Genomic DNA, 23,892 nt, shown 5'->3' with positions numbered 1-23,892 from the left:
GGCTGAATAGGGAGTGCACTGAAGCATTTGAAGGCCTAAAGAAAGCCCCTTGTCAAGCTCCAGTCCTACGAGCTCCTGACTATAACCAAACCTTCATTGTGCAGACAGATGCTTCAAATACAGGAATAGGTGCAGTCCTTAGTCAACTGAATGAGAAAGGTAGGGGGAACCCCATTTGCTTCATCAGCAGGAAGCAGAAGGAACCAGAAACAAGGTGGGCAACCATTGAGTGTGAATGCTTTGCTATTGTGTGGTCATTGAAGAAGTTTAGACCATACTTGTATGGATCTACTTTTGTGATTCAAACTGACCACCAACCCTTGAGATGGTTGGTGCGAATGAAAGGGGAAAATCTAAAACTACTGAGATGGTCAAGCTTCCTGCAAGAGTTTGATTTCACCATTGAACACCGGTCTGGGTGTCACAACCAAAATGCTGATGGTCTCTCCAGGATGTTTGACTGACTGGAGTAAGGAGATTAATTGAGGAGTGGATTCAATCCTCCTGTCCCTGACGATGAGTGTTAGGGAGAATTCTCAAAATGTGCTAATTTATCTTACCTTTTGAGACACCCAGCCATTTTGCTGGGGTTCTGGGATTTGATTTTTTACCTGGAAAGAGTGTGAGCCTTTTTATCCCACTCTTTCATGTATTTTGATATGTGTTTTACTTTTGTGTTCTTTGGTTATGGAGTTTTAACACAACTCCATAGGCATAATCTTTTTCTATGTGTCACACAGCACCTTCAGTGCAGTGGCACAGGGTTGTCTTTCAGACTTCCCAAGGTTTAAATACCTTCTCTGGGACTGACTACCATATCCCAGAGCCTTTAAAGTTAAATTGGCTTCACCAGTCTCTTTAAATTTACTGACCCAGCACAACCTATCTTACTATAGAGTGCTGGAGGGGTTGCCTCGCTTCCCCTGAGTCAAAACACTCAAGTAACAGTAAACTTTTACCCTTTCCCACTTTAAATGGCTGGTGGCAGTGGTTTAGATCAAACTACCATGATTTTTCCCAACCGCTAACAACGGTAGCTAAAAATTGGGTCAGCCATGTATTTCAATATGGTGCCCAAGACATATCTGTAAAAACAGACTCTGTTCATCTTTTTTTGCCATTTCTTTTAGTGTAAGTGATTTCAATCTGACACACACCCAAGTCAACGCCCAGCGTGTAATGCACAACTGAAATCCTTATTTATTTTTGTCTAAAATGTCTTCATTCTGAACGATATACCACTCATATCACGCCCCTCTCCTGGAACCCCCCAGGGTCACACTGAACCAGGAATCAGGCTGGTTTGCAAAGTTAACATTTTTATTTATGGAGTTACCATTTAATCACACTATGTTTTAATGGGTACACAATAATCACCAATAGGGTGATGTAACACTGAATAATCTCTTTAATACACAAAGAGTAATAGTGAGAAAAACAATTCAGCACAGAAATAATACTTTTGTGTGTGTGTTCTGATCCAATAGCACTGTGGTTAAAGATTCCCCCTGCACATCCCTCAACCCCCAATAGACAATCTAAAGAGATAGGAGAAGAGAGCAGGTATTCAGGAATGGCAAAATTCAACAAAATAGCAAACCCACTTTCCCCCTTTCAAACACAAGAGAAAACGGAATTGACTGTCAAGCTGTCAGAATGACTTTTAAAGTTATCTGTAGAATGGACTGCTTAAAAACCCGAAATATGGTCTAAATTGCTGAGATTACAATACATTCTTATGGGAGACGATTTGGATAGTTGCACACAAACACAAGCAATGATTTAATACCAAGAAACAATTTGAAATCTTAAATTTCAAGTCAGAAGCAATCAAAAAGCTGTTTTACATGTGTCAGAATTTCCCAAAAATGAAATTCACGGCAAACTTTTCACTGCGCGATAATCGCGATAACGGGAGAACCACATGTATTTGGGATGCGGTTTTAGATGTGATTTAAAGCTGTGGATGTTAGCTACAAGCAGACGTTTGTTTCTACCACAAAAATGGAGGAAGTTATGGGTGTTTTAGTGGAGGTCGTTTTTTCGCAAGAATGGAAAACAGAAATGCGCTTTTAAAATGACAAATGGGTTGCTTACACTAAAGGATAACTATGAATACAACGAATACACAAAGGAACACAGCCACTTGATCAGAATGACTGCCTGCAGAGGACTCGCCTTCTTCAGATGAGAAAAGATCAGCGCGAAGATAGTTTTAGAAATACTATTACAGGAGGAAGATAGGAGGGATTGGAGAGAGTTCAGCTAATTCAAACGTACTCCTAACATTACAGGTTCTGAATTCAAGATAGGATGGGTTTAAGATAAGGATTGACTATGGACAGTACATATGCTAATGACACAGTTCTATCTATAGATCCTCACTAGATATGTTTTTAAAGGGAACCGTCAGGATTCTGGTCCGTCAAGATTCTGGTCAGGGAATGGGATCTGGTTCTAGGACAAACAGCTGGGCACATCGGATTGGATCTGCAATCAGCAAGGCCCTCTGGTCACAGCACGGCACTGGACTGGATCTGCAATGCACTCTGGTCACAGCATGATACAGTACTAGATTGGATCAGCCCTTCTTGGTTCTGATGAGAATTCTTTCAGCAGGCAAGCAGTACAGCGCAGCCCGGCTGTATTTTTATGCTTCCCCTTAGGTTTGTGGGGTTCTCGTTCTGGAATTTGAGGCCTAGCTGAAAATGGTTCAGCTAAGCAATGGGTTTCTGCTTTGCCAAGTTTCTGGAGTCTGGAGCAAGGAAGGTGTAGAGTTCAGCAGCAGGTGTCATGAACTTCAGAACACGCCCCTTTTGGACCTCCTGGTCCTTGTCTCAACGGGGCTTGCATTCTCTAATACTCCCAACATGGTCACCTAGCGCTAAGACCCTTTCTCGCTCCATGCGCTGGACGTAACATGCGCTGGACGTAACGTACTCTATTTATAGTCCACGCCTTCCGCGGCTCCACGCGTCTCAATGCTATTGCAAGTAGCCATCAGACATGTGATCCGTAGCTCACGGTATTCTTTCTCTGTCCTTGTGCACCTACCCACTCCTTACCCCTTCCTTTCTTCCTGTTTCCTGGGCTCGTGTGCTAATTGCACTCATCCTAGATCCTTGGATTCCTGGATTCCGCGTTCCCAGAACTGAACGCACCCTGGAGTCGGAAGAGACTCGAGCAGTCTTAGTTAAAACCAGGACCGTCCGTAAGAAGGCAGCGACCAAGGACTCCATCAAAGAACAGACCCAGGTGAGAAGGGGGAACTCCTTGACAGCAGGGTGCTCCGCCAGCATCGGGATAGTGAGTAAATCTGTCTCTGTGTCTGAGTGGTGAACTGTCTCTATTTATGCTATAATAAAGGGGTGTGTGGACTGGTTTAGCCTAAGCTTGCCCCTTTAGACAGGTGATTGGGTCAGAGCTTCCTCTCTGCCTTGATAGGAGGAGAGAAACAGTGTGTCACCTTTATGGTGTGATTTTATGAGGCAGAGAATCCACCCCTAGCCCCTTGAACACAAAATCTACTTTTGGCACCGTACATATTTACACATGTATAACCTCTATAACAATCACATATACAGCAGCTATCCCTCAAAACCCCGTAGCTGTGGGATCTTGTCTCGGCTTTTCACAGAATGATGCCCTTTTCATCAGGAACACAATGTCCAATTTATAAGCACATTTCTACAAGTGTGCGCATTTAACATGGGCATAAGTGTATAAAGTTTCAGACTTCTAGCAAAAATACATTTTGTGTAAAATCACTTTTTCTGCCATTTCTTTCCAAAACATGTCACACGATTTTGCTGACTCTTGAAACGTGCAGCCAAAATTTAGATTGGCAAATCTGTTTTTTTTATATTGTGTACAATTTTCTCTGGCAAATTATAAGTCTTTTAAGAACATTTGTGAAGGTTCAGCCACAGATGATTGTTTTAGCTCCACCCTTGGTCTCTCCCTGGAATCCAGAAGCAGTCTCCTCCCTGTTTGCTCTCGGCAGAGGCCATTTAGGACAGTCCTCACACCCCGCATTTCCTTAGAAGCAGCTGTTCATTGTTCCATTTTGCCTCTGTAGACCAAGTTTATTCCAAACCCTATAATTACTGCTTGGGTGTGATTTCCTGGTGGGGGAAAGGCAATCCTTCTGTGGAGAAACCTGATATTCCAGTTTGGTAGCCTTTAGCCAGGCTTGATTTAATTGTTAATGTTGTTGCATTTTCCCTTAGCTTAAAACAAACTTGTGATTTCAAAATAGCAGCTAGAATTCTGATTCAAGATTTTAAACCATGGGATGAAAACAATTACAAGATGGTTACTCTCAGTAACAGGCCTCTTAGATTGCAAACATTTGATTTCAGTTCATACATGTTCATCAGGCAGGCTCTTGACAGCTGTCATTTTAGCAGTCCACTGCTACACAGTGATTTTTGAAATGCACAGACAGGCCACTTTTGCTGTCGAAATCCCTTTATGCTTTGATGTTTTCAGGACCTTGCAAGTTCACAATGATTTCTTAAACTAAGTGAATTGTAGCACCCAGCAAGAATTTTGGATATTTAAAGGTGTTTTGTACCAGCATTCTGCAGTCTCAGCAACAAAGAAGAAAGGATTTAAGGCAAGATTTTGGGGTTTCATTTAGCAACACTGCTTTTTCCTTCTGAACTCCATTTTTACTTGTTGTGGACCCCAGTGACATATTCCAGGGGTGAGATCTCTGTTCCACCACTGACAACATGTGTGGCAGATTGGGCCGCCATCTTTTTGTGCTTTACAAAGCGCGATTTTCAGAGCTTCAGTTTGACCGCCCGTCAAGGGGAAGTTGGGAGATTGGGATGTTCTTTCTTTCTTTGTTCCAGGTGGAGAAAGTCGTCTACTTCTCCCATCAATGCTGGATCGAAATGCTCTCCTCGCTGGTTCTGGATGGGAGTATTGAGCGATACACCAGGCTCATTGGGTCTTCCCTCCCGGTCCACGAGTGGTCCTCCTTGCTACGAGACAGAATAGAGCATGGTTATGGAAATTTCCCCACTACTATTCATGTAGTGGGGCAGATGCATACATTGAATACAATTTACAATATCCCCGCCTGTAATTACTAATGGTTTTAACAGGAAGATTCTTCTATGTAGCCGGAATGTCCCCCTCTGGGTTTCCGGTTGACTCCTCTATCTGCCGCAAAGTATGCCTGGGATGTCAACTCTTCATCTGGTTTATGTAGACCCACTTATCTTCTCCTTCTGCCAAACTGCCCTTGGGAATGCAGATTTTGTAGGCGACTGGTGAGATTCTGTCTACAATTTCAAAAGGACAACTCCAAGTTGGGAGGAATTTGCACTGTTTGGCTTAGTTACTTTGGAAATTGTACAAGTAGACCCGGTCTCCTACTTGGTATACTTTTTTAGTTGTCTTAAGGTCATAGTGGGTCTTCATACTGTCTGCAAATCTTTCTAGATTCCGCTGAGCATACGCAAAAGCATGTTGAAGGTGTTTTCTCAGATTCTCAATATACTCATGAGTTGTGGAGCCATTTATCAAGGTCTGCTCTTGGGATCTATTGAGCAGATTCTTGGGTAGCACCATCCTTCGTCCAGTCATCAGCTCAAATGGAGACATTTTTGTTGCAGAAGAAGGGGTAGATCTGATGGTCATCAGGACAAGGAGTAATCGAATGTCCCAACTTGGCCAGAATCTGCCACAAACTTTTTTAATATGCTCACAATAGTCTTGTTGTATCTCTGAACTCCACTACTAGAGGCTAGCTGGTAGGCAATGTGTAGTTTCCTTTTGACCCCAAGTATCTCTAACATCTTTGTCATCACTTCGCTGGTGAAGTGGCTACCTCGGTCTGACTCAATCCTTTGGGGTAGTCCAAAATGCGAGAAGATGTGATTGATCATCAGGGCAGCTGCTGTTTCTGCCTTGCATTTTGGGGCCAGGAGACATTCCACCCATTTAGTGAACAAGCGTGTTACGTTCAACATGTACTTGTTCCCCCTAGAGGAGCGAATCACAGGCCCGATAAAATCGACTTGCAGATCTGACCAAGGCAGTGTCATCCCCCTCTTTTGGAGGGGAGCACAGTGTGTGAGTGATGTTGGCTAAAATTGTGCACACACAAGACACCCCTTCAAGAATTGCTCGAGGTCCTGCCCCATGTGTGGCCAGTATACAACCTCTCGCTAATTTCTAATGTTGTATGAAACCCCCAATGACCGGCTGTGGCCGCATCATGGCCGTGACCTAGCATCAGCTTCAGAATGAGGTAGGGACCACCCACTGGTCATGGCCAGCTATGTATCTCCTCACCAACAAACGGTCTTGGATTTGGAACATTTTTGGACATTTCATCAACACTCTGAGGTACTCTTTCCCAATGTAATCGGTATCCGTCAGGGGACAGTTCTCAGGGTCCTCAATGTGTTGATAAAACTTACCAACTATTGGATCCCCTTTTTGAGCCGTAATCAAACCAGCATCTGGGGTCTCCTTACTCCATTATGCAGTTGAGAGTTCAATTTGAGCATTTGTCTGGGATCTAGTGATAGCAGTAACCTGGATTTCCCCCAACAGGGACTCAATCTCAAGTAGATACCCTTGGATGGTTCTGGTTTTGGCCACCTGATCAGCTAGGTCATTTCCAGTTTTGTCTGGTCCCTCTACTTTAGAATGACCCTTGATCTTTTTCCAGTAGATGGTCATCCCATTGGAGGTGACCAGATCATCAATATTTTGTATTAATTTTCCATGTTTCAAAGGTTTATTATTAACACCTAGCATGCCTCTGGTTTTCCAGTTTACCAGGTGCTCCACGAAACTGTTCCGTACATAATCTGAATCACTGATTATGACCAGTTTGTGGAGTTGGTGTTGGGCAGCAGTGAGGATGGCTTGATGCACAGCCATCAGCTCTACCACTTGACTACTTCGGGGACCGATTTTGTACCCAGCAGAGGGTTCTGGGGCATTATTCATCCATGCATTCCCTACGCCGGCCACAAGTTCCTTTTCCCGGTTGTTGTCAACTTGGTAGGAGTTTCCATCCACATAGACGGTGGTTATTCCCTCACACTGGTCTTCTTCATAGACTTTATGGGGGGAATTAAGGTATGCCTCCATGTTGTCCTTGATATTAATACATTCGTCATCAAGGCAGTTTTTTTTGGCACAATCATACAAGTCAGCCAGACCTTGCGCGAGGGGACTCTTCTTGTTTTGGGCATATCTGACCTCCACAGGAAAGCCTTACATTGACAGAATCCAGGAAGTAATTCGGGAATTATTCACATTTCCGGCCCGGATTCTGTCACTTTGAAGATATTGCAAAGGTTGGTGTGGAGTCTACACTATGATGTGTTCCCCCTGGATAAACGGGTGGTAATTCTTCAATGCCCACACCGTTGCCAGGAGTGCCTTCTCACAATCGTTGAATTTTTCCTCCACTGAGGATAAAGTTTTACTCGCATAGGAGATTACTTTATTGACCTTTTCATACTTTTGATATAATACTGCAGTCAAGCATGTATTTGAGAACCCTGTCTCCAAGAAGAACTCCTTGTTTTTGAAAGGGTAAGCTAGGCAGGGCACTTGTGAGAGGCTTCTTTTGAGCTGTCATACTGCCTCGGCTTGTTCTGGACCCCACTCCCACTTGACCCCCCTTCAAAAGATGGATCAGGGGTCTTGTGATCTCTGCGTAGTCCTCAATGAACTTTCTGCTGTAATTAGTTAGTCCAAGGAGGCTCCTTAGTTCCCGCATAGTTGTGGGCTCTTTTATTTTCTGGAGTGCTTCTACTTTCTTTTCCTTGGGACAGAGACCCTGCAGAGTTATCTCATGCCCCAAGAAATTGACACAGGTTTTACACCACTGTACCTTTTGAAAAGAGAGTTTTGCTCTGGTATCCCTCAACTGTGTCAGGACATAACAGATCTCCACCATGTGTTCCTCCACAGTTGAGCTTTTGACTAGAACATAGTCTACATAGGCCAGGTTACCTCTTTCACCCAAGTCGGGCATGGACTTATGTAGAAAGATGTTAAATTCATTGCCGGAGTTGATGTATCCAAAGGGAGTCCGGGTCCAAGTGTACTGCTGCCCCCGAAGGTAAAGGCCAGCTTGTATTGGTCCTCCCTACTGACAGGTACAGTTCAGTACCCATTGGACAGGTCAATGGCAGTGAATACCTTTGACTCCTGGATCTGGGCCAGCACTTGGTTAATGTAGGGAAGAGGCCATCGGGAAGTATGGACCCATTTGTTGTGCTCCCTCAGGTCAGCACAGATACTCCACTGGCCGTGAGATTTCAAAATCCCCAGCACCAGATTATTGAAGGTGCTGTGGACTGGAGAAATTATCCCACGGGACTCAAGGTTCTCAATTATTTCAGTAAAGGACTCCATTGAAGCGAGATGCAAGCAATATTGCTTCACAAACACTGCAGTCATGCCAGGGTCCATGGGAATTGTTGTTGTGTGGATGTCAGTGCGACCACCGTCATATGAGTCCGCTGCAAAGAGATCTTGAAAATCTAAGAAAACTTGCTTTTGCTCCAGAGTCTCACAGGCATCAGCTAGGTTGACTCTCTCTTCAACCATCTGCCTGAAGCCTGGAAAGACTTCTGGTTTGGCTATCTCAGCAGCCTCCTCCAGCTGGGTGGAGAAGTCCCTGGTCAAAGTGCTGATTTGGACTAATGGCTTCAGGTGGGGAAGGCAGACCTTGTGGACTTGAAAGATCACCTCATCCCTTCCGAAGTCACATGTCACATCTTACTTACCATAAGGGCAGGAAGAGTACACCAGGAAATTCCCCCCATGCCCGGTGAAGATCCTTTCAGGTGTTGTGTCTTGTCGCTATCACTGTCAAAACAGTCCTTGGGGATTGGTCCTAACAGTTTGTTACTTAAATCTATGGAAAATGACGGACATCAACCGCCATTCCAATAATGCTGCCTGCGCCCAGATTGATCCTCTTTAGCTTGCTGTTATCCACGTCTATTGGAATGGTGTTGTGTTCTATGTTGACTAGTGGTGTTGGGTTTACACCCAATCCCTGCTGTTGGAAATGAGCATTAAGATGGACATAGGCCTCAAGGTTTTTCAGTTTCTGTCCTCTTTTAAATTGTACTTCCATTGAGAATTGTCGGGTCCGTTCTGGGATGATGACTTCCTCTCCAATCTGAATTTCAACTGCATATGGCAGCAGTTGAGCTGTCTGAAATGCTTTCTCTGGATCATCAAAGTCCATGGTATTACCCGCTAATCGGGACCAAGCTTTGAAGTTTATTAGGTCCAAACTAACGGCAAAGCAATTGAGAATGTCACTGCCTAAATAAAATGCAGCAGGGACATCTCGCATGAACCAACAATTATGGACTATGCTCTTGTTGCCCATGGAAATTTTGAGCATACACCTGCTAGGCAGGAGATGTTTGGAATTGGGTGTTTCCAGGTCCATTTCCCATTTGTCTAACAGTTTAAATGTGGGAATGCCTGGATCTTTAGGGAGTTTGCGGAACATGGCCTCGCTGATGAAGGTCTTGCTGTTGTTCACACATACTCGGGCGAGAACAGAGTCATTCCCCTCATTTAACTGAATAGGGATGAACAACTGCTCTCCAATTTTCATAATATCAGCCAAGCTTTGAGCTGATTTCTCATCATTTTGGACTATAGGAAGGGGATTTTCTGATTGTGAATTTGTATAGAATTTCAGAGTGTTTCCTTCCAGTCTGGAATGCCACCTTAGACTGGAAGGAAGGTTGATTTTCAGAAATAGAGAGGACTCCCCATCACCAGTTTGTTGTCCTACTGCAATTACTGTCACGTCTGGGATTTGATTATTTTGGAAGTGGAACTTAATTTGGTCAGCTTTTTGGTCAAACATGTGGCATGTGCCATTTAAACTAACATGGTTGACACTCTGTTTCAATTTTATTAGTTGGGTAGTCTGGGTCCAGAGGACCTTGTTTACACAATCTATGAGGGGAGACAATCTACGCAGGATGTCATTCCCTAGTAAACATGGTGTGCCCTCTGGAGTCACAGCTATGACTGGGTGCTTCACCTTGTGTCGTCCAATTTTATTGTCTAAATCCCCAGTCCCCTCGAAAGGAATTTCCTTCCCGTCGAAGTTCTGAAGTTGCCCAGGAAGAGGGGTGAGAGGAATTTGGTATTTCTCCCCCCTTCCTAAATTCAGCTGATCAAAGGCCCTTTTTGACAGAAGGGTGGCTTGGTATCCAGTATCCACCAGGGCCAAAATTGTACATTGCCCCAGTATTTGGACCGGGGCATAAAATCTTCCCTCCTTTTCCTCAAGGGAGCAAAGATAATGCACATTTTTGGCCAACTGGTGGGTTAATTTCTTTGCTTTGAATACCGACAGAGAGGTGATTTGGGCAGGATTCTGTTTGGGATCTTGTGAACCTGTAAGAAAAAGGTGACAGCTAGATATGGGGGAAGTTTTTGTTATGCTCACCTGACTCCCACGGAGGTGCTGGCCTGGTTCGCGCTGCTGTGACCTCTTCTAAGGTGATGTGCAGGGTTCGGAAGACGCACTGGACCGGGCCCCCAAATCTGGCTTGTCTGGCTCGCAGAAGTATCCTTCTGTAGGCGAAAATAGGGGATTAACTGTCTGCGGGGTAATGCAATCGGTCTCCCACTTTCCCCTCTCACCCTCCTTGAAACCCTTCTGTGATTTCTCGTAGCGTCTCACTTTAGGGTCTGGAAGGACGAGCTCTCCATCCTGCTTCTGATGCAGGGGCGCGTTGGTATTCAGTTACTTCACTGGATTTTCGGATTGGTGAGAACCAAACTTGCTTGGCTTCCAGGTACATTTTTTGATAAGAAGTTCCCCTTGTGTCCATGCATTAATGTACTAATGCTAGTGTCTTTTTCCCCATAGGGGCCGGGGTACGGAATGCCGGGGAACAGGCACCGACCCGAGATGAGAGGTGAAATCCTTGTAGAAATCAGGTAAGTCTTTAATGAGCGTTTTTTGGTAATGTCTTTTCATTCGCTCATTAACGCTGATGTCTTTTTTTTCCCCTTAGGGGCCGGGGTCCGGAAATGCCAGGATGCGGCCCGGACCCGAAATGAAGAGGGAATGAATCAACAGGTAATTCTTAACATGGAGATTTAGCTTTCCTTATTCCCTTCTCTCTCTCACCTTTTGTTCTGGTCTTCTTCTCCCTAGGCGCTGGGGCGTGACTGCGAATCCGGATGATCGCTGCTGAACATGGAGGCGCCCTGTAAAGGTAAGTAGAATGCGGCGCTGCAGCGATCGACGCGATGAGCTTTTAAATTAAAGTGTTCCTTTTCAGGATTGTCGGCGAGGTGTCTCTGGTATGTGGATTTAGCAGGTAAGGACTTTAGCTTCTTCTGTTCTCTTCTTCTCTTCCTTTGCAGGTGATCCAGGATGCTGGCAGGCGTGGCAGAAGTCAGGATGCAGGAGCAGACACGGTGAGCGTCCAGCTGCTAGATGCAGAACAACGCGAAGCACGTGTGGCTGTTCGGGTGGGGTTTAAATAGCTTTGGAAGAAGTTCCAGGTATGTATCCTTCCTCCAATCAGGTATGTATCCTTCCCCGACCACGCCCGGATGATAAATTAGTCCCAAAGGTAAAGTAGTTCCATTCAGGCCTCAAGGAGGCCGGGATCCTGCAGCATGGTCTGCATCAGGTAAGTGCACCCAAGCATTCCCATAATGAGCCTGGTGCCTATGGCGCCAGGACTGATGTCTTTTATGAGCCTGGCGGCATAGGCGCCAGGACACTGTCCAAAGGGCCCCTATATGGGGTTGCTGGGTCCTTCCTTGGGGACTGGATGTCCGCTTTCGGGGACACCGGGCTTGAAGGGCCAGATGATTTTCTTCCACCTTGGTTTTTAAATGGCTGACTTCCTGGCCTAAAGCGTCCCTTTCCTGAATTAGAGTACCCCTCTGTGCAGCCAGGTCGTCCCTTTGTTTTCTAATGGCACATCATTTCTGGCGCTCCTCATCGAAATCTGTTTGAGTGTGGAGATCCTTCACTATTAATTTATTATTTTCCTTCTTCATTTCATCAATCTGATTTTCTAGGGCAACTATCTTCCCTGCGCAGGCTCTATTATAATTTACTTGCTGTTCCAGATTTTGTTGGCTCTGTTGTAGCAAATTCAACCTTTCTTTACACTCTTTTTGCAGTGTCAGTAATTTGGTATCCTGCTCTACCTTCTCTTGCTGCAGGAGATCAAGATCTTCCTTTAATTTTTATCAGGTACTGTCTGGTTTCTTTCTCTGATTCTTGGCTCTTTTGTAGCCTTTGCTCTGCAGAGTCCAAATCAGTTTGGGTTTTCTCTAGGGATTGTACTTGCCTTTTTGCCAGACCTACGTTTTTGGCATATTTTTCCTGTATTACTCCAATGTGGAGGTATAGGTAAGCGCTATTTTGGCAATTTTACATTGCACTTCTTTTACTTTTGGGGCCATATACAATTCACTTAGTGCCCGTTGTAATGGACCCTGGTCCTGCCATTTGTCAAATTCTATGGCATTGATTTGTTGTTTGATTTCCTGCAGCCAGACATTCTCATCCTGCTCTACCCATTCACCCCTGACAATTTGTGCAGTAGTTGTTCTTTTGCCATATTGATTTCCACTAAGGTCGCCATTCCTGAAATATTAATTTCCTTCTGACTTATCTCAGGGTTACTTTTACTTTTGCAAAACAGGCCCAACTCCTTTGAGTATTTCTATTGAAGGGTGTTTTTACAGTGTAGCACAGTATGGTAGCCCAACAAGGTGCATGTACCCTGTCAGTTAGCACGCTGTGTTAGACTGTCACAAGTGGTATGTCTAATTTAGGATCTCGTAACAAGCCCCCAAGCTGTAAGTGATTTCAATCCGGCACACACCCAAGTCAATGCCTAGTGTGTAATGCACAACTGACATCCTTATTTATTTTTACCTAAAAGTTCTTTATTCTGAACGATATACCACTCATATCACGCCCCTCTCCTGGAACCCCAATGGTCACACTGAACCAGGAATCAGGTTGGTTTGCAAAGTTAAAATATTTATTTATGGAGTCACACTATGTTTTAATGGGTACACAATAATCACCAATGGGGTGATGTAGCACTGAATAATCTCTTTAATACACAAAGAGTAATAGTGAGCAAAACAATTCAGCACAGAAATAATAATTTTGTGTGTGTGTTCCGATCCAATAGCACTGTGGTTAAAGGTTCCCCCTGCACACCCCTCACCCCCCAATAGGCAATGTAAAGAGATAGGAGAAGAGAGCAGGTATTCAGGAATGGCAAAATGGCAAAATTCAACAAAATATCAATCCCACTTTCCCCCTTTCAATTAAAAGAGAAAACTCGAATTGACTGTCAAGCTGTCAGAATGACTTTTAGAGTTATCTGTAGAATGGAATGGGTCAAAATTGCTGAAATTACTATAAATTCTTATGGGAGCCACTTTGGATAGTTGCACACAAACACAAACAATGATTTAATAACAAGAAACAATTTTAACTCTTAAATTTCAAGTCGGAAAGCAATCAAAAGCTGTTTTACATGTGTCGGTATTTCCCAAAAACAAAATTTGCAGCAAACTTTTCACTGTGCGATAATCACGATAATGGAAGAACCATATGGATTTGCGATGCAGTTCTAGATGCCATTTAAAGCTGTATATGTTAGCACTACAAGCAGACGTTGAATTATTGTTTCTAGCACAAATACTGGGGAAGTTATGGACGTTTTAGTGGGGGTTGTTTTTTCGAGATAGGCGCAAGAATGGAAAACAGAAATGCGCTTTTAAAATGACAAATGAGTTGGTTACACTAAAGGATAACTATGAATACAATGAATACAACACAGGAACACAGCCACTTGATCAGAATGACTGCCTGCAGAGGACTCGCCTTCTTCATATGAGAAAAGATCAGCGAGAAGATAGTTTTAGCAATACTATTACAGGAGGAAGATAGGAGGGATTGGAGAGAGTTCAGATAGTTCAAAAGTACTCCTAACAATACAGGTTCTGAATACAAGATAGGATGGGTTTAAGATAGGGAATGACTATGGACAGTACATATGCTAGTGACACAGCTCTATCTATAGATACTTACTAGATATGTTTTTAAACGGAACCGTCAGGATTCTGGTCCGTCAAGATTCTGGTCAGGGAATGGGATCTGGTTCTAGGACAGGCAGCTGGGCACATCCAATTGGAACTGCAATCAGCAAGGTGCCCTGGTCACATCATGACACATGACTGGACTGGATCTGCAATGCACTCTGGTCACAGCACAGCACAGGACTGGATTGGATCAGCCCTTCTTTGTTCTGATGATTATTTTTTCAGCAGGCAAGCAGTACAGCGCATCCCGGCTGTATGTTGATGCTTCCCGTTAGGTTTGTGGGATTCTGGTTCCGGAATTTGCGACCTAGCTGAAAATGGTTCAGCTATGCAATGGGTTTCTGCTTTGCCAAGTTTCTGGAGTCTGGAGCATGGAAGGTGTAGAGTTCAGCAGCAAGGAGTGAATCTGTCTCTGTGTCTGAGTGGTGAGCTGTCTCTGTTTATGCTATGATAAAGGGGTATGTGGACTGGTCTAGCCTAAGCTTGCCCCTTTTGACAGGTGATTGGGTCAGAGCCTCCTCTCTGCCTTGATAGGAGGAGAGAAACAGTGTGTCACCTTCATGGTGTGATTTTATGAGGCAGAGAATCCACCCCTAGCCCCTTGAACACAAAATCGACTTTTGGCACTGTACATATTTACACATGTGCAACCTCTATAACAATTACATATACAGATTACATATTTTATGTAGCAGCTATCCCTAAAAACCCTGTAGCTGTGGGATCTTGTCTCGGCTTTTCACAGAAATTTGCCCTTTTCATCAGGAACACAATGTCCAATTTATAAGCAAATTTCTACAAGTGTGCGCATTTAACATGGGCATGGGTGTATAAAGTTTCGGACCTCTAGTGAAAATACATTTTGTGTAAAATAACTTTTTCTACCATTTCTTTCCAGAACATGTCACAGGATTTTGCCGTCTCTTGAAACGTGCAGCCACAATTTAGATTCACAAATCTGTTATTTTTATATTTTGTACAATTTTCTCTGGCAAATTATAAGTCTTTTAAGAAAATGTTCTTTGTGAAGGTTCAGCCACAGATGGTTGTTTTAGCTCCAACCCTTCGTCTCTCCCTGGAATCCAGAAGCAGTCTCCTCCCTGTTTGCTTTTGGCAGAGGCCATTTACGACGGTTCTCACACCCCGCATTTCTTTAGCATCAGCTGGTCATTGTTCCCTTTTGCCTCTGTAGACCAAGGTCTTTCCAAACCCTATTATTACCTCTTGGGTGTGAATTCCTTGTGGGGGGGGAAAGGCCATCCTTCTGTGGAGAAACCTGATATTCCAGTTTGGTAGCTTTTAGCCAGGCTTGATTTAATTGTTAATTCTATTGCATTTTCCCTTAGCTTAAAACAAACTTGTGATTTCAAAATAGCAGCTAGAATTCTGATTCAAGATTTTAAACCATGGGATCAAAAAAATTACAAGATGGTTACTCTCAGTAACAGGCCTCTTTGATTGCAAACATTTGATTTCAGTTTATACATGTTTAAAGTTTCATCAGGCAGGCTCTTGACAGCTGTCATCTCAGCACTCCACTGCTGCAAAGAGATTTGTGAAATCCACAGACAGGCCACTTTTGCTGTGGAAATCCCTCTATGCTGTCAGCTTTTCAGGACCTTGCAAGTTCACACTAATTTCTTTAACTGAGTGAATTGTAGCACCCAGCAAGAATTTTGGATGTTTGAGGGTGTTTTGTACCAGCTCTGCAGTCTCAGCAACAAAGAAAAAAGGATTTAAGGCAAGATTTTGGGGTTTCATTTAGCAACATTGATTTTTCCTTCTGTACTCCATTTTTACTTGTTGTGGAGCCCAGTGCCATATTCCAGGGGAGCGATCTCTGTTCCACCACTGACAACATGTGTGGCAGATCGGGCAGCCATCTTTTTGTGCTTTGCAAATCGTGATTTTCACAGGTTTTGGTGCGCAAAAGGGTTTCGCTGCCATTTTGTTATTTCTGGCACCCTCATAACACAGTGCTGCAGCATAGCAGAGCAGAAGTGGGTTAAAACATCCCGCATTAGGAAATGTCCTTCCTGTGTTTGTCTCTGCATGCCAAACCAGGTTTGGTCCCTTTGTTCGTTGGCCTTTGGCGGGCTTCAGTGCTGAAGCCCTCCTCTGTGACCAGGGTGTCTGGGCTGGACAGGTTGTGAGGGAGGTGCCCTAAACTCCCTGTGCTTAGAATCCTAGGAGACCTTAATGCACTCTGGCGTGATTGGCCGGTTGGCTATCTGGCAAGGACAGCCACCCTGCTTTATGAATGACAGCCAAGCTGGAATGAATGGGGGAAAACTGTTTAAAAGCAGGTCTCTGGGACTTGGAAAGCAGAGTCGACGATTGGAATGAAAGTTCCGAAGAGGAGCTGAAGGAAGAGGACTGCTGCAACTCCTGGATGACCGGTGAAGCTCTGCTGCAGGTCTGAATTGCCTGAAACTCCAATCGACAGAGAAGCCCTTCAAGGTTAACTTCTTCCCTTGAGTTTGGTGAGAACAACCAACTCGTAAGCTACCTGGACACCTTCCCCATCTGGTCGAATTATCATCAGAGTGCTGTTGAAAACCGGATAGCCAGAGGGAAGGAAACCAGCTCGTGGACTTTAAGGCACTCACACCTTAAACCGATGTTTTGCTACAGCTTTTGACCTCATCCATGGGCAGTGCAGGAACCTCCCGATGTCCTCCTTCTTGTCCCCACTGCTGAAGCTCAGGAAGAGCGAGATCTGCCCGAACTGCCAGGAACAACTGCCTCAGCTACAGCTTTCTTCATTGACAAGGTACTGTGCAAACGCAGTCTGGAAATCTTTTCAGCCATCGAAAAAGTGTGTGAAACTTTCCTCAACTATGAAGGCTTATCCTTCCCTTAACATTCGTCAAACTTTTTGCCTAGCCAAATCCTTTAAAAATCTGTGACAAAGACTTAACCATTACATACGAGAACTGTGCTATCCTATACAAAATACTCTGAACCACTGACTTTGGCCTAGGCCTATTGAGAAGAATTGCTGGTTGTATGTAACTGAAACCATTTGCCCTGCCTATTAATGTATTTGGGCTGTCTATTCTTATAACCTTGTCTTTTCCCTCCTTTATTAAGTTTCTGAAGTGACATTTTGCTCCCACTTCATTTTGGAGGTAAACCTGTTCATTTACTTATCGGTTGTATTTTTGTGGTGTACTATCGTGTGATATTGAGCTGCCTATGCTAGAGTAATGTTTTCTAACTAACTGAGTACATAAATGTATATTCTTTTACCAAGAAACCTTGAGTAAGTGTATATTTGAATCACTGTATTTGTTTGTCCTTTGTGTAACTTGTTCTACTGCTCACTTAAACTCTTGAGATAAGTCTGGCTGCTCAGCCATCGCTACCACTTTACTGTGTAATACAGGCTTGTACCAAAGGTGAAATTATGCTTACACGTGTAGTCCTAATTTCCTTTAGTGGTCCACAAGGGTAGTGCAGGTGATTCTGCCTAACACCCCCATACACTCATCTTACCTCCACACTCTCCATCCCCACCCAAATGCCACTCTACACCCACACATCTACCCTACCTGCAGTCTCTCAGACCCTACCCACACCCTACCCATGCGCCCTTCACAAACTCTCTCTACCCCCAAGCACCCACGCTACAAAAACTCTCTCTATCCCCATATATCTACACTACTGCACTATCTCTACCCTCACCCACCCTGTCACCACTCACTCTATGCCCACAACCGTCACTAAAACCACTATCTCTACCACTCCTACCCACCCTGCCTTCACTCTCGCTCTACACTCACCAACTTACACTATCTCTACTCCCTCTACCACCACCCACCCACTGTAACTCCACTTTCTCTACCCCCACTCGCACACACTTCTCCCACTCTCTCTAGCCCCACCCACCCTTCTGCCACTCTCTCTACTCACACCCACCCACTCTAACTCCACTCTCTCTACGCCACTAACCCGTCCTGCATTCCCTCTATCCCCACCCACCATACATTCGCTCTCTCTACCCCCACTCACAAAACTGCCACTCTCTATACATCCCACCTACCCTTCTGCTACTCTCTCTACTCCCACCTGCCTTACATCCACTCTCTCAACTCCCCAGCCACCCACCCTGACTCTACTCTCTCTACTCCCACCGTCACAACCCCTACTCTCTCTACCCCCACCCACACCACCTCCATGCCCTCTAGCCTCACCCACTCACCCTGCAATCAATTTTTCTACACCCACCCACCCTATCTCCTTTCTCTCTATCACTGTCCACCTTACCGCCACACACTCTGCCAAAACCAACCCACCTTATTACCAGTCTCTCTACCCCCACCTACCCGCCCAATCTCCACTTTCTGTACCCCAAGCACAACTCTACCTCCAAACTCTCTAATCCCTCCCACCCTCCCTCCACTCTCTCTACCCTCCCCACCATACATCCACTCTCTCTGTCCCCAGCCACCCTCCCTGCCTCTACACTCTCTACTCCCACCAACACAACCCCCACTCTTTCTACCCCCACCCACGGTACCTCCATACCCTCTAGCCTCACCCACCCTGCCTCCAATCTCTCGACACCCACCCATCCTACCTCCATTATCTCTGTCCCTGCCCAGCCTACCTCACTCTCTCTGCCATCACCCACCCTACATCCACTCTCTCTACACCCAGCCACTCAGTCTGCCTCCACTCTCTTTACTCCAACCCATACAACCCCCACTCTCACTACTCCCACCTACACTACCTGTGATCCCTCTACCCCATCCATCCATCCTACATTAGATCTCTCTAGACCCATCCACCCTACCTCCATTCTCTATATTCCTGCCCACCCTACCTCCACTCCCTGTGCCACCACCCACCCACCTGACTTCCACTCCTTCTACCCCTACCCACCCATCCTCCACACTCTCTAACTCCACCCACCCTACATCCACTCTCTCTACCCCAGCCACACACTCCACCTCCACTCTCTCTACATCCAACTACCTTACGCCCACTCTCCCTACCCCCACCCACACTACGTCCACTCCCTTGACCCCCACCCACCCAACCTCCAATCTCTCTACACCCACCCTACCTTCATTCTCTCTATCCTGCCCACGTTAGCTCCACTCTCTCTACCCTATCTTCCTCCATGCTCTCTAGCTCGCCCACCAACCCTCCAATCACTCACTCCAAAACCGCACTCTTTCATTCGCCACCCATCCACCTTACCTCCACTTTCTCTACCCACATTCATCCATCCTACCTTCACTCTCTCAATGAAAACCCACTTCATCACAAATCTCTCTACCCCACCCACCCTACCCCCATTCTTTCTATCCTGCCTACCCTACTTCCACTCCCTCTGCCACCACTCATCACTCTTCTTCCAATCTCTCTAACCCACACTCCCACCCTACCCACACTATCTCAAACTACACCCACCAACCCTACCATCACTCACTCTACAACCAAACTCTCTCTAAGCCCACCCAGCCACTCTACCTCCACTTTCTCTACCGACACCCACCCAACCTAACTTCACTTTCTCAATACGAACCCACTGACCCCACCACAAATCCTCTATCCTACCCACCCAACTTCCACTCTTTCTACCCCACCCTCTCTACCTACACTCTCTCTATAACCTCCACTCTCTCTACCCACACCCACCCACCCTACCTTCACTCTCTCTATATGCATCCCACATCATTATCCAAATTCCACTCTCACTACCCCGCCCTAGTCCCACTCTCTCTTCCCCCACCGAACCTTCCCCACTCACTCTTCCCTCATTCTCTCTCCTCCTAAACACCCACTCTACTTCCAGTATCTCTACCCCACCCGCCCACCCACCATACCTCCACTCGCTCTATCCCCACCCACCGCCTACCTCCACTCTCTCTACCCCCACCCAGGCACCCTAACTCCACTCTCCCTAACCCTATGCATTCACCCTACCCCCACTCTCTCTACCACCACCCACCCTATCTCAACTTTTTCTACCCCATCCACCCGACCCCCACGCTCTTTAACTCCACCAAGCTACCCTACCCCCACATATTCTATCATACTGAAGATCAGTAACTAATGTTTGTATTATGTTGTTTGTCATGCAGTTGGCAAGGTATGTAATATGGTCCAGCCATATGTTCTGAAATGTAGGGTGGGCTTGATGTGAAGCCTTGAATATAAGGGTCTGCCTGTCCTGGAGGAGGGTAGTTACAACACCACCCTCGGTAACTCATGTGTGTTTGGTCCGGGGCCACAAAGGGCAGACACCAGGGCGTGTCTATTGACCCCTAACATGCTCAAAATCACTGCATTACCAACAGTGCAGTTCATATACATGACTTCAAAGCCAGCAATATTTCATCTACAGCCACACTGCCCCTGTGCATAAATTAATTGTAGATGTCCAGTGGCAGATCATATAAAATGAGCGAGGGAGTGCCGACCCACTGGCACCTTTACCCATTGTGGAGGAGCAGAGGATCCAGCCCAGTGTAAACACTGATCTTTTTTCAGCTGAGGTAGCACTCCTGGGCAGGTTTGAACTGTCAAAGCGAAACATGGTTTCCAATTGACGGTTCTGGGAATGGTGCCTGGGGAACTGCATGTTTGTATGTGCGAGGGTGTGCTCATGCATGTTGTTACATATAAACAAGCAGCAAACTCAAATCATAGTTCAAAAAGAAGGCTATATATTCATATCACTAATTAAAATAGATAGCTCATTAGGTGGAAAAATATTTAATCTGATTAAATATAAAAGAAGGAAAAGAGAACCACAGCAACACATTATACATCCAGACACAAATAAGCCAAAACACAGCTCCATCTAATCCAGACTCGATGGACAAATTTTACTACTGAAATTTAATTTTAAAACGTGTATGTATGCTTGTGTTGTGTGTAATGACTGAGTGTATGATGATGGGGGCGCATGTGAATGAGCAAGTGCATGCAGTGTGTGCATGTGTTTGAATATATGTTTGTGCTGGGATATGGAGAAAACTTTGGATGGAGGGGGTAATACAACCCCCCTTCCCACCAGCTAAATCCACCTCCCGTGTGAGGCGCGGGGGGCAAGGGAACAGGCATGGGGCCACTTTACGACTTTGGTGGTAGCCATGCCGCTATTGGCGGCATGGCTGCCGTCAAAATCGGGTCCGGGTTCCCAGAATGGGGAATTACCGGGCCATTCCGAGTTCGTAATTCCTCCCTACAGGAACCCGGGCCGGGACCTTCCCCATTCCCATTTGAGCCCCCATAGGGCTCAATGGGAATGGGAGAGGGAGCAAACAACGGGCCTCTTCCCCTTGCGGGACCCGGTAAGGACGCCTGGTTTGAGGGGAGCTTGTAATGAGGCGGGACGGGTTGCCTCAGGCGTAATGAGGCCCTTGGTCTTTATTGGTCTTTATTTACTGTGTATCTATATTAAAACAAGCATGATAAGTGTTATTATCTAGTTAGACTTGCATTTTATTGCAGGCAGTCTGTCCCTTTCTTATTGTGGCTTGACATTTTGTATTGGGCATGTTTGATAAAGCAAGCATCAGAAGTGTTATTACATGTCTAGACTGGCATTTTGGTGCAGCCAGTGTAGTCGTTTTTTACTGTGGCATGCCATTTTGTATTGGGCATCTTTGATGAACCAATCAAGATAAGTGTTATTATATGGCTAGACTACCATTTTGATGTAGCCATTTTGGACATGTTTTAATACTGTGGTATGGCATTTCTAATGGTAAAGCCGACGGAGTATGTTCTTTTGTGGGGATACTGCCATATTTTAGCGGGGGAGGAATGGACTTCTTTTCAAATAGTATCATTGCTGCCATTATGCGCACACCAAACAGGAGTATATGAGTATGCTCTTATATGACAATATTGTCATATATTGGTCATATATTGGTGCAGCCGCCATGGAAATGTATGGACACGGCCAGCGTGACAACGTATTTGTACTGGTATATATTGTGGGCAAAGAAAATATGTTGGGAATAACCCTACAAAACCAATTGCAAACTCTTTGTCTTTTTAACCAACTTTTTTAAAAAGTATGTTTTAATTTTAAAAAGTACTATTTCAAGCCATTTTTTGAAAAATGTTCTCAGAAGCGATAAAAACCCGAATGCCCCTTGATTGGTTCAGGCTCCCTTGCTACGCTTTGTCACTCTGGCATATTTACACCCCTTCAATTAAAACATTCAAAAGCCACTACTGGGATGCACAGTCAGAAACTGAAAACTGTCAATTCTATGGGGGCAAAGTGAAACTCCAGCAACCATTGCTAAAGAAACAAGGGAGCAGTTGCCTCCTTTAGCCCTGTACTTGGCACCATTGTCTGGAAATTCCATGAATGCTGAAGGTTTCACAGGAGCTACAAGTAGAGCTCCTTTTACTGAAAAATTTCCAGTCTCTAAAGGAGAATGTGATATGTCTGTACCATTATTATTATATTCGAGACAGACTGACAAAGTTGAACATAACTATTTCATTTACTGATGAAGAAATAGTATGTTGGACTCCAGGAATGCATTATTTAAACATGAGTGAATTTATCATGGCATTTACAGGACAAATGGCCATACAAAGAGTACCGCTTGAACCAGAGGTTTTTCACTAAGGGGTATGCATTTTGTTAACATGGCTACCAGGTTTAGTGGGTAAAACGGTGAGGACACCTGATGAGTTTTTATTTAGGCCAAGGATACCTATGAATGAAGAGGGAGGACACAACTTTCCCTAAGAATTACAAGCAACTATAGTACGAGGGGAACTGGCTATGTTTGATGGAGTTGATTATAAAGGCAGACGATGGAGCACAGTGATTGCCATTGGGGAAGGGTACAGGTTGACTGACGGCACTGACGAGAATACGTTTAAAGATAATCCTTCAGATGACGAAGTGGTATTTGAAGTGAACATTACTTATTGGGCGAAAGGAATACAATGCAAGGTTCCTCAAAAGATTATGTTAGTACTGAACTGTCCCAAGTTTTCTGATGAAGATATTTTGTATTTGTATTTGTTTTATTTGTAGTGCGCATCTGGGCGCATGTTTAAGAAGCAGTTACAAGTTACAGCAAATAGATGAAATATACAATTTACAATTTACACATATTTACATAAAGTTCAGAGCATTGAATAGAGAGAGAAGGAACGAATCTAAGAATACATTATACACAGTCTACGTACAATGAGCAATCGGTGTAGGATAAACAGATGTAGCGATTATAGAGAGGAGGCTAGGACATCCTGTTCATGTAGCCACAATTTGGCTTTAGCTTTAAAGGAATGGATGTATGGAACATTTCTAAGAGCATTGGGAAGGGTGTTCCAGAGCTTTGCCAGGAGGACTGGGAAGCTTGACCCTCCGGCTGTCTGTAGTTTGAAGCTAGGAATAGTCAGGGTGTGAGCCTGAGAAGATCTTAGTGGTCTAGTTGCTGTATGTTGTATGAAGCGCGTGGATAGGTAAGCCGAGGCTGCGTTGTTCTGGGCCTTGTGTGTTAGAACGAGTGCTTTGAGGGCTATATGGTGAAGGATAGGTAGCCAGTGCAGGTTGCGTCTGGTGGTGGATATGTGGGAACGCCTGAAGATGTTGAGAGCTGCCCTTATGGCATTGTTCTGCGTGACCTGGAGTTTATCAATGTTTCATTGACTAGTCCCTAGGTAGAGGGCGTTGCAGTAATCGATTTTGGACATGATTAGGGTTCTGGCGAGAATCAGACAGTTCGCCGTAGTCAGAAAGGGGCGACATGCTGTAATCAATTTACAAGTATAGGATGC

This window comes from Ambystoma mexicanum, chromosome 6p (assembly GCF_040938575.1).
Source record: "Ambystoma mexicanum isolate Mex_15411 chromosome 6p, UKY_AmexF1_1, whole genome shotgun sequence".
Lineage (NCBI taxonomy): Eukaryota > Metazoa > Chordata > Amphibia > Caudata > Ambystomatidae > Ambystoma > Ambystoma mexicanum.
This window is presented reverse-complemented; position numbering follows the sequence as displayed.